At 39.2% G+C, this 7,802-nt stretch overlaps 1 pseudogene; it reads right to left on the bottom strand.

Annotated features, from left to right (window-relative positions):
- Positions 1–1,590: 1,590 nt before the first annotated feature.
- LOC102824222 lies at positions 1,591–6,000 on the bottom strand (annotated as a pseudogene).
- Positions 6,001–7,802: the final 1,802 nt, after the last annotated feature.

The following is a 7,802-nucleotide window of genomic DNA, read 5'->3' as shown; positions in this document are numbered from 1 at the left end:
AACAATGATCTTTTTTACTTGTTAACTCACAAAGAAACATTTTCAAGACTGCATTTTGGCAAAGTTTCTGTAATAAAATGTAGAAAAACTGAACTACACAAATATTGAAAAATTTAAAATTCCTTAATTTTTATTCCTGATACCACTACCACAATTTACAGGTCAATAGATCTGATGTAATGAAAAGAAAAAGAAAAAGCCACAACAGATAAAAGACCTTAAGAATGTACATCTAATTGATACTACATTGCATCAATCAATAGCTACACTTTTTTAAAAAAAAAAGTTTTTATTGTGAATTATGTGGGTCTACATGGGAGAACATCAGTTTTACATTCATCCTATCATATTTTGTTTCATTGCAATGATTAAAATCCCCTCCATGCACCATCAAACAACCAAAGGGTACACCCCACAGGCCTGTACACAGCCCCTCTCCCTCCCTGAGTCCAGAGTCCCCAGCCACTCCATCTGTCCATGTCATTGTCTCTGTCTCCATTTCTGGCATCACTGCTTCCTTGGATAGGGTCCTGCACTCCACTCTTCTCAACGTGATGGTCCCAGGGACCTCAGCTTTTGGACTGCAAAATCAATCACTCCCCTTCTTTTGTTACAAAATATCTACCTTTACATTCTGACCCTCATAGTCAGTCCTGATGGCAATTTTTCACTATTGTACCACAAGAGTCTTATCCCCATCTCCTTTCATTAGTTCCGTCCCAACAGATGGGAAACCATCCAGTGGAGATTCTACCTTCCTCTGCCCAGTCTGGAATTAGGCTCCCTCTTGAAAGCTTGTAAGCCAGTCACTTCTTGCCTTTGTAGCCCTCCATTTTGGACAGCCAATGTCCAAGTTGCCCATCCCTGTCAACCCTGTGTACCGAGGGGGTGGGAATGATCCCTGCTGTAAAGATTTATTTCCTTTTTTGAGCTACTACATCCATAAGTATAGGTAAAGTTCATCAAATTGTATTGGGATACTCCTTTTTTTCCTCTTCTTTCTTCTAGTTGAGTTCTGATCATCCAGCCATTGAAGCTAGGTCAAGTGGGTACTATCTGCAAGTATGGGTGTTCTTGTGCATCTCCCTTCACTTCAAATTAGCTGGACAATTCACTCTCCATTCTTGTCTCTGTGACTATGTCACTGCCTCTGGGCCCAGGAGTTCCCAGGTCTTGCCACACTGCTGGCCAACCAGGTCTCCACCTGGGTTCACAGGAGTCTATTGAATGTGGTCAAACCCAGCTCCCAACTTCATTGCTGCTTTTCCCCCTCTTCCCCTTATCCGTGACCAACGTGGTCACCAGCCAGACTACATGCCTGTTCATTTATTCCCCCCAAGTTTTAGTCTTGAAAGGGGGTTTGAATAGCTGTACTTTTTGCCAGCTGTGGCTCTGACAGTCCTGAGCATGAAGGGTTTCCTGTTTAAACTGCAGTAATTTTTCTGACTATGGATCATCATTCCTTCTATGGCAGAGTTTTACAGTTCCTCTAATGCATTTGGGATGACTATCTCAAAGTAACCTGCAGTTTTCCTAACAACTCCTCACTCTCTTTCCTGCTAAGAACTGTAGCCCCTTTCTGCTGAATTTTTAGAACCTTCTGCTTCCACCACCAGATCTATAACCATCACCATAAGGACTGTCCGAGCTTCTTCCACCAAAACTGCCCCCTTTCATGGGTTCATAATTTGATTGCTGTTGTCCACGATAATTTCCAAAATCATTATATTTAGCACCACCGCCATAGTTACCACAGCCAAAATTTCCTCCTGCATTGTAACCGCTGCCACCATATACACCACCTTGGTTTCCATATCCTGGTCCACCACCACCCTAGCCCCCTCTACTACTATAACCAGGACCACCTCCATAGTTGCCACCATCAACTCCAAATTAATTACATCTGCCATCACCTCCACCATAACTACCTCTGCTGTTGCCACCTCCACCAACATAGCCTCCTCTTCCACCAAAGTTTCCAGCCAAAGTTTCCTCTATCACCTCTGAAGTTTCTTCCTAGACCTATAAAGTTGCCAGATCTACCTTCACTACCTCTCTGTGATCCAGCAGACTGCATCTCTTCCTTCAAAAGGACCTTTTTCACTTCACAATTATGAGCATTAATAGTGTGGTATTTTTGGACAATTTTATCTGTATCATGATCATCAAACATTACAAAGCCAATACTCTCGTTTTTCCATTCTGCCTGTCTTCCAAAGCTTCTATGGTTTCAATTTTGCTGCCATCCTTTGTAATCTATCAAATTATATTATCCGGTGTCTTCTTCAATGCCACCAACAAAAATTTTCTTCACTCTTAGATGGGCACCAGGCTTCACAGAATCCTCTCTAGAAACAGCTCTCTTTAGTTCCACTACACGCCCATTAACGTTGTGTGGCCGGGCGCACATTGCTGCATCCATTTCTTCGACACAAGACTAAGTCACAAAAGCTAAGCTCCTGGAACGTTTTGTCTGGGGATCTCTCATCACCGCATAAGCTGTGTGTGTGCCCCATTTCTCGAAATGGTCTCTTAAACTGCTAGTTTCAAAGCTTGGTGGTGGTGGTTATGTGCTGTAGAGTCGGAACCGACTCATAGTGACCCTGTGCAGGGTTTCCGAGGCTGTAAATCTTTATGGGAGCAAAAAGCCTTATCTTTACCCCGCGGAACAGCTGGTAGTTTCGAACTGCTGACCGATTCGTAACCACTACGCTACCAGAGCTCCTTAGTTTCAAAGCTTAGACCACCACTAAACAGTTTTCTCAACTGCTTTGATTCCTTCGGATCATGACCCTCCTCCTGGCGGCGGGAGTTGAGCTAGGGGTGACCGGCCAGCGGTTTTTACTTCTGTTTTTGAGACCGGGTCTTATGCTTTATTTCTACTGTGAATTTAATTCTGACCTGCCTGGCCCTGGGAGTTTCAGGCACAGACAGAGTTGAGATTTCTAGTCATGATGAATGATCTCAGACAGACGAGTTGGTAGGGTAACAGCAACTATTAGAGATACATGAAGCATTCCTGTTGTGACCTCTACCAGAATGTTCCTGCAGTCTCAGGGAAAACTGAGAGCTGCAGTCTCACCGTCCCTCTCACTTGTGCACTCTGCTGGTTCACTTTCCACTGTCTTTGGCTCAACCTGAGTCCTCAAAGGCCCAGGCAGCATCAGAACAGGTTATTTTCTGGGGTATGTGTATTTCAGTTAAGGCCTTTGGCCTTCCATTTTTAATTTTTATAGGTTTCCAGCTTTGGCTTAACAATAATTTGTGATCAAGGTTAAATTAAAGTTTATTTTACTTTTAGTGACATTTTCACAGCTAATTTGAACTTAGGTCTCTTGTTGGAGAAATATTTGTAAAGAAATAACATCCAATTGCATGGTATAAATGCCATGCCCTTTAGTTAGATAAATAGCAGCTGAGATGTTTAATTGAAAATAAAACATTGGTAAAATATAAACATCATTTTTGTTCCAGTTACTTTGAGTAGAAGCTTCAATGACACAAATGAATGCAGTAACTGATGGTGGAGGTGAGAGATTTTAACAGGGTTCAATAACCCTAGGATGTCTGGAAACCTTTATTGGTAATCACTGAACTCTTCAATGTTGTTCAGTTTGCTTCTTAAAACACTCATTTGTTATCAGAAAGATTGGCTGTTTGAAGTCCTTTACTCTGGTACTGTAATGTACAATTCAATGTTCCATCAGGGATTTGGTTCTTTTACTCACTTTTATCCCCTGATTGTAAGTTACTCATCTCTCTACATTGCATTCATTCTTTCAGGCTCTAAGGGGTTCATATGGTGTCTCAAAGCAGCAAATTATTAGTGTTTTGAATTTGCTTAACTATTTATGTATTTGCAACTTAATGTTGTATGTTTGTATCCCACGCAAAATACATGCTTTATTTTGATAAGCATTTGGCTATAGTTTGTGGTTGTTGTTAAGTGTGGTTGAGTCAGTTCCAATTCATAGTGACACAGCAGAATGAATGGTCTTGCACCATCATCACAATTTTTATGTTTGAGTGCATTGCTGCTACCACCATGACAATCCATCTCCTGAGGGTCTTCCTCTTTTTTGTTGACCCTCCTGCAAAGATGTACAGTGTTGGAAACCCTATACAGGGTCCCAATGAGTTGAAACCAACTCAATGGTACTTAACAAGAACAACAACTTTATCAAGCATATGTCTTTCTCCAGGGACTGGTCCCTTCTAATAACATATCCGAAGTATGAGAGATGAAGTCTCATCATTTTGTCTTCTCTGGAGCATTTTGGCTATACCTCTTTCAACACAGATTTGTTTATTCTCTTGGCAGTCTATGATATTTTTAATATTCTTCTCAAACACCATGATTCAAATGTATCAATTCTTCTATAGTCTTCCTAATTCACTGTCCAACTTTCACATGCATATGAGGCAATTGAAAAACCATGGCTTGAAGTCAGGCCCACCTAGTCCTTAAATTGATATCTCTGCCACTTTAAGAGGTCTTGTGTAGCATATTTACTTAATACAGTACAATAGTACAATGTTTGATTTGATGACAATTGCTTCCATGAGTGTTGATAGTGGATCCAAATACAATGAAGTCCTTGCCAGCTTCAACCTTTTCTCCATTTATCATGGTGTTATTAGTCGGTCCAGTAGTGAAGATTTTTGTTTCCTTTACATTGAGGTTCAATTAATGCTGAAGGCTGTAGTCTTTGACCTTCATCACTAAGTATTTTAAGTCCTCTTTGCTTCCAGCAAGCAAGGTTGTATCATCTGCATATCTTAGATTATTAATTAGTCTTCCTCCAATCCTGATGCCATATTCTTCTTCATGTAATCCATTTTCTCAGATAATTTGCTCAACATACAGATTAAATAAATATGGTGAAGGGATACAACTCTGGCACACATCTTACCTGATTTTAAACTATTTAGCATTCCCTTGTTCTGGTCTAACAATTGCCTCCTGGTCTATGTACAAGTTCCTCATGAGCACAATTAAGTTTTCAGAAATACTCATTCTTGGCAATTTAATCCATAGTGTGTCATGGTCTACATAGTTGAAAATTTTTGCAAAGTCAATAAAGTGCTAGAAAATATTTTTGTGATGTTCTCTGCAATCAGCCAAGATCCCTCTGATGGTAGCAAAGGTATCACTAATTCTACGTCCTCTTTTGGATCTGGCTTGAATTTATGGCAGTTCCCTGCCCATGTACTGTTGCAGCTGTTTTTGAATTATCTTGAGCAAAATTTTACTTGCATGTGATATTAATGATATTTTTGGATGATTTTCACATTCCACTGAGTCATATCTCTTTGGAATGACCCCACTTGGTTAATTAGATAACTGTAGTATACGTTTCTTGGCATAGATGAGTTAGCTCTTCCAGAGCTGCACCAGTTTGTTGAAATATTTCAATTTGTATCCTGTCAATTCCTGGAGCTTTGTTTTTTTGCCAGTGCTTTCAGCTTACCTTGGACTTCTTCAGTACCATCAGTTTTTTATCATATGTAGTATACTACCTCTTAAAATGGTTAAACATCAACCATTTCTTTTTGGTATGGGACTGTGTATTCCTTCCATCTTCTGAGACTTCCTACATCATTTAGTATTTTGCTCGTAGTATCCTTCAGTATTGCAGGTCGACACTTTAATTTTTCTTCATTCTTTCGGCTTGAGAAATGTTGAACGTGGTCTTTCCTTTTGGATTTCTACTCCAGATCATTGCACATTTCATCATGATACATCAACCAAAAGGATGGCGAGAGTGCCACCTACAAGGGCACTCGGCGAGCTGGGGAGATGTGAATGAGTTCCGGATGAGGCATCCCTGACAACGATGACCCCCATGGTCTCCCTATGGTCGACCCGAATCTCTGCCCACGAGATAGAGTATCTCCCTGAAGGTGGGCATTTGGGGTGCACAAGTCAGGTGTTTGTGCTGGTCGACCTCGTGTTTCTTCCTGAGGGGCCAGTGGGAAGCGAGGGTCCGAGGCCCACATGACTTTGTCTTCTTGAGCTACTCTTTGAAATTTTCTGTTCAGTCCTTTTTCTTCCTCTTTTTTCCATTTGTTTGCTTCAGCCTTTTTAAGCTCAAGAGCAAGTTTCAGAGTCCCTTCTGACATCCATTTTGGTCTTTTCTTTTCTTTCCTGTCTTTTTAATGATCTTTTGCTTTCTTCCTTATGATTGTTCTTAATGTTTAATGCATCTAATCTATTCTTGAAATGGTTTCTAAATTCAGATGGTATATATTCAAGTCATATTTTGTCTCTTGTGACATTTAAAAACTTTTCTTCAGCTTCACCCTGAACTTGCATATAAGTAATTGATGCTCTTTTCCACAGTCTGCTCCTGGCCTTGTTTTCACTGATGATATTGGACTTTCCCACAGTCTTTTCACACAGATGTAGTCAATTTGATGCTTGTGTATTCCATCTGGTGAGGTCTATGGCTTTTATGTTGTTTAAAAAAGTTATCTTCAATGAATAAGTCATTAATCTTGCAAAATTCTATAATGTGATCTCCAGCATAATTTCTATCACCAAGGTCATATTTTTGAAGTATTTTTCCTTCCTCTTTGTTTGTAACCTTTGATTCAGTGTGATAGGAATATATAATTAATTTAGGGACAGTTTTCTAAGTCTATTTATAGTGTTGGGAGCATTATATATTTCAGATATATAAAAAATATATTCTGAAAGAAGAAAATTTTAATCTAAACTTAAATCTTGTTCTTTTTAGGTGCGATCATAGTGATCTTATGCACAAAAGAACAAAATAGTGCCTGGTCCTGTACCAACCTCACAATCATTGCTAAGCTTGAGCTCATTACTGTAGCCACTGTGCCTATCCATCTTTTTTTTTTTTTTTAAACAAAAGCAAAAAAATATTTTATTAATTTTGCTGATATTTAAATGTTCATATACATAGTGTTTCTTAATATATCCCTGTAGCACAGAATTCTCTTAATAACTGAGAATTTCAAGGGGTCAATAAAATTAATCATAACACCATCCTCAAAAGCATTATTTCAAAGTAGATTTTCACTTTTTATGAAGAGAATTAGGATACAGAAGGAGTTCTTAACTAAGGGTTAACGACACACTAGTGTTCACTCAATTTAGCAGTTGAAACAGTTTATTCAGCAATATGTTGCGAGAACTTCCACCATAATAGACATAAAATAGATATAGGAAAGATCTGCAGGGTACATTCTTCATACAGATTAATTTAAGGTTTTATGACATGTACCAGGCATGATTTGTTGCATACCAACAACAATTTATTTCCTACTTCTATCATCCTGATTTTATTAGGGGAGTGATATGCCCTTCCCAGGCAATCCTATTTTCTGCTGTTCCACTTTATCAACCATGATGTCCTTCTCCAGGGACTGTTCCCTTCTGACAATATGTCCAAACTATGGGAGATGAAGTCTGGTCATCCTGGCTTCAAAGGAGCATCTGGTTGTACTTTTTTCAACACAGATACATTTGTTCTTTTGGCAGTCCATGGTACTTTTAATATTCTTCTCAAATACCATAACTCAAATACATCACTTCTTCTGTGGTCTTCTTTATTCATTGTCTAACTTTCACATGAATATGAGGTTATTGAAAATAGCATGGCTTGGGTCAGGCACACCTTAGTCCTCACACTGACATCTTTGTTCTTGAACACTTTAAAAAGGTCTTGTGCAGCAGATTTACTTAATACAATGTGGGGTTTGATTTCTTGACAGCTGCTTCCTTGAGCGTTGAAGGTTGATACAAGCAAAATGAAGATTTTTATATTGAAGGCTGT

This window comes from Chrysochloris asiatica, unplaced genomic scaffold (assembly GCF_000296735.1).
Source record: "Chrysochloris asiatica unplaced genomic scaffold, ChrAsi1.0 scaffold00066, whole genome shotgun sequence".
Lineage (NCBI taxonomy): Eukaryota > Metazoa > Chordata > Mammalia > Afrosoricida > Chrysochloridae > Chrysochloris > Chrysochloris asiatica.
Note: the sequence above shows the minus strand (reverse complement) of the source record. Positions and strands in the feature narration are given on the sequence as shown.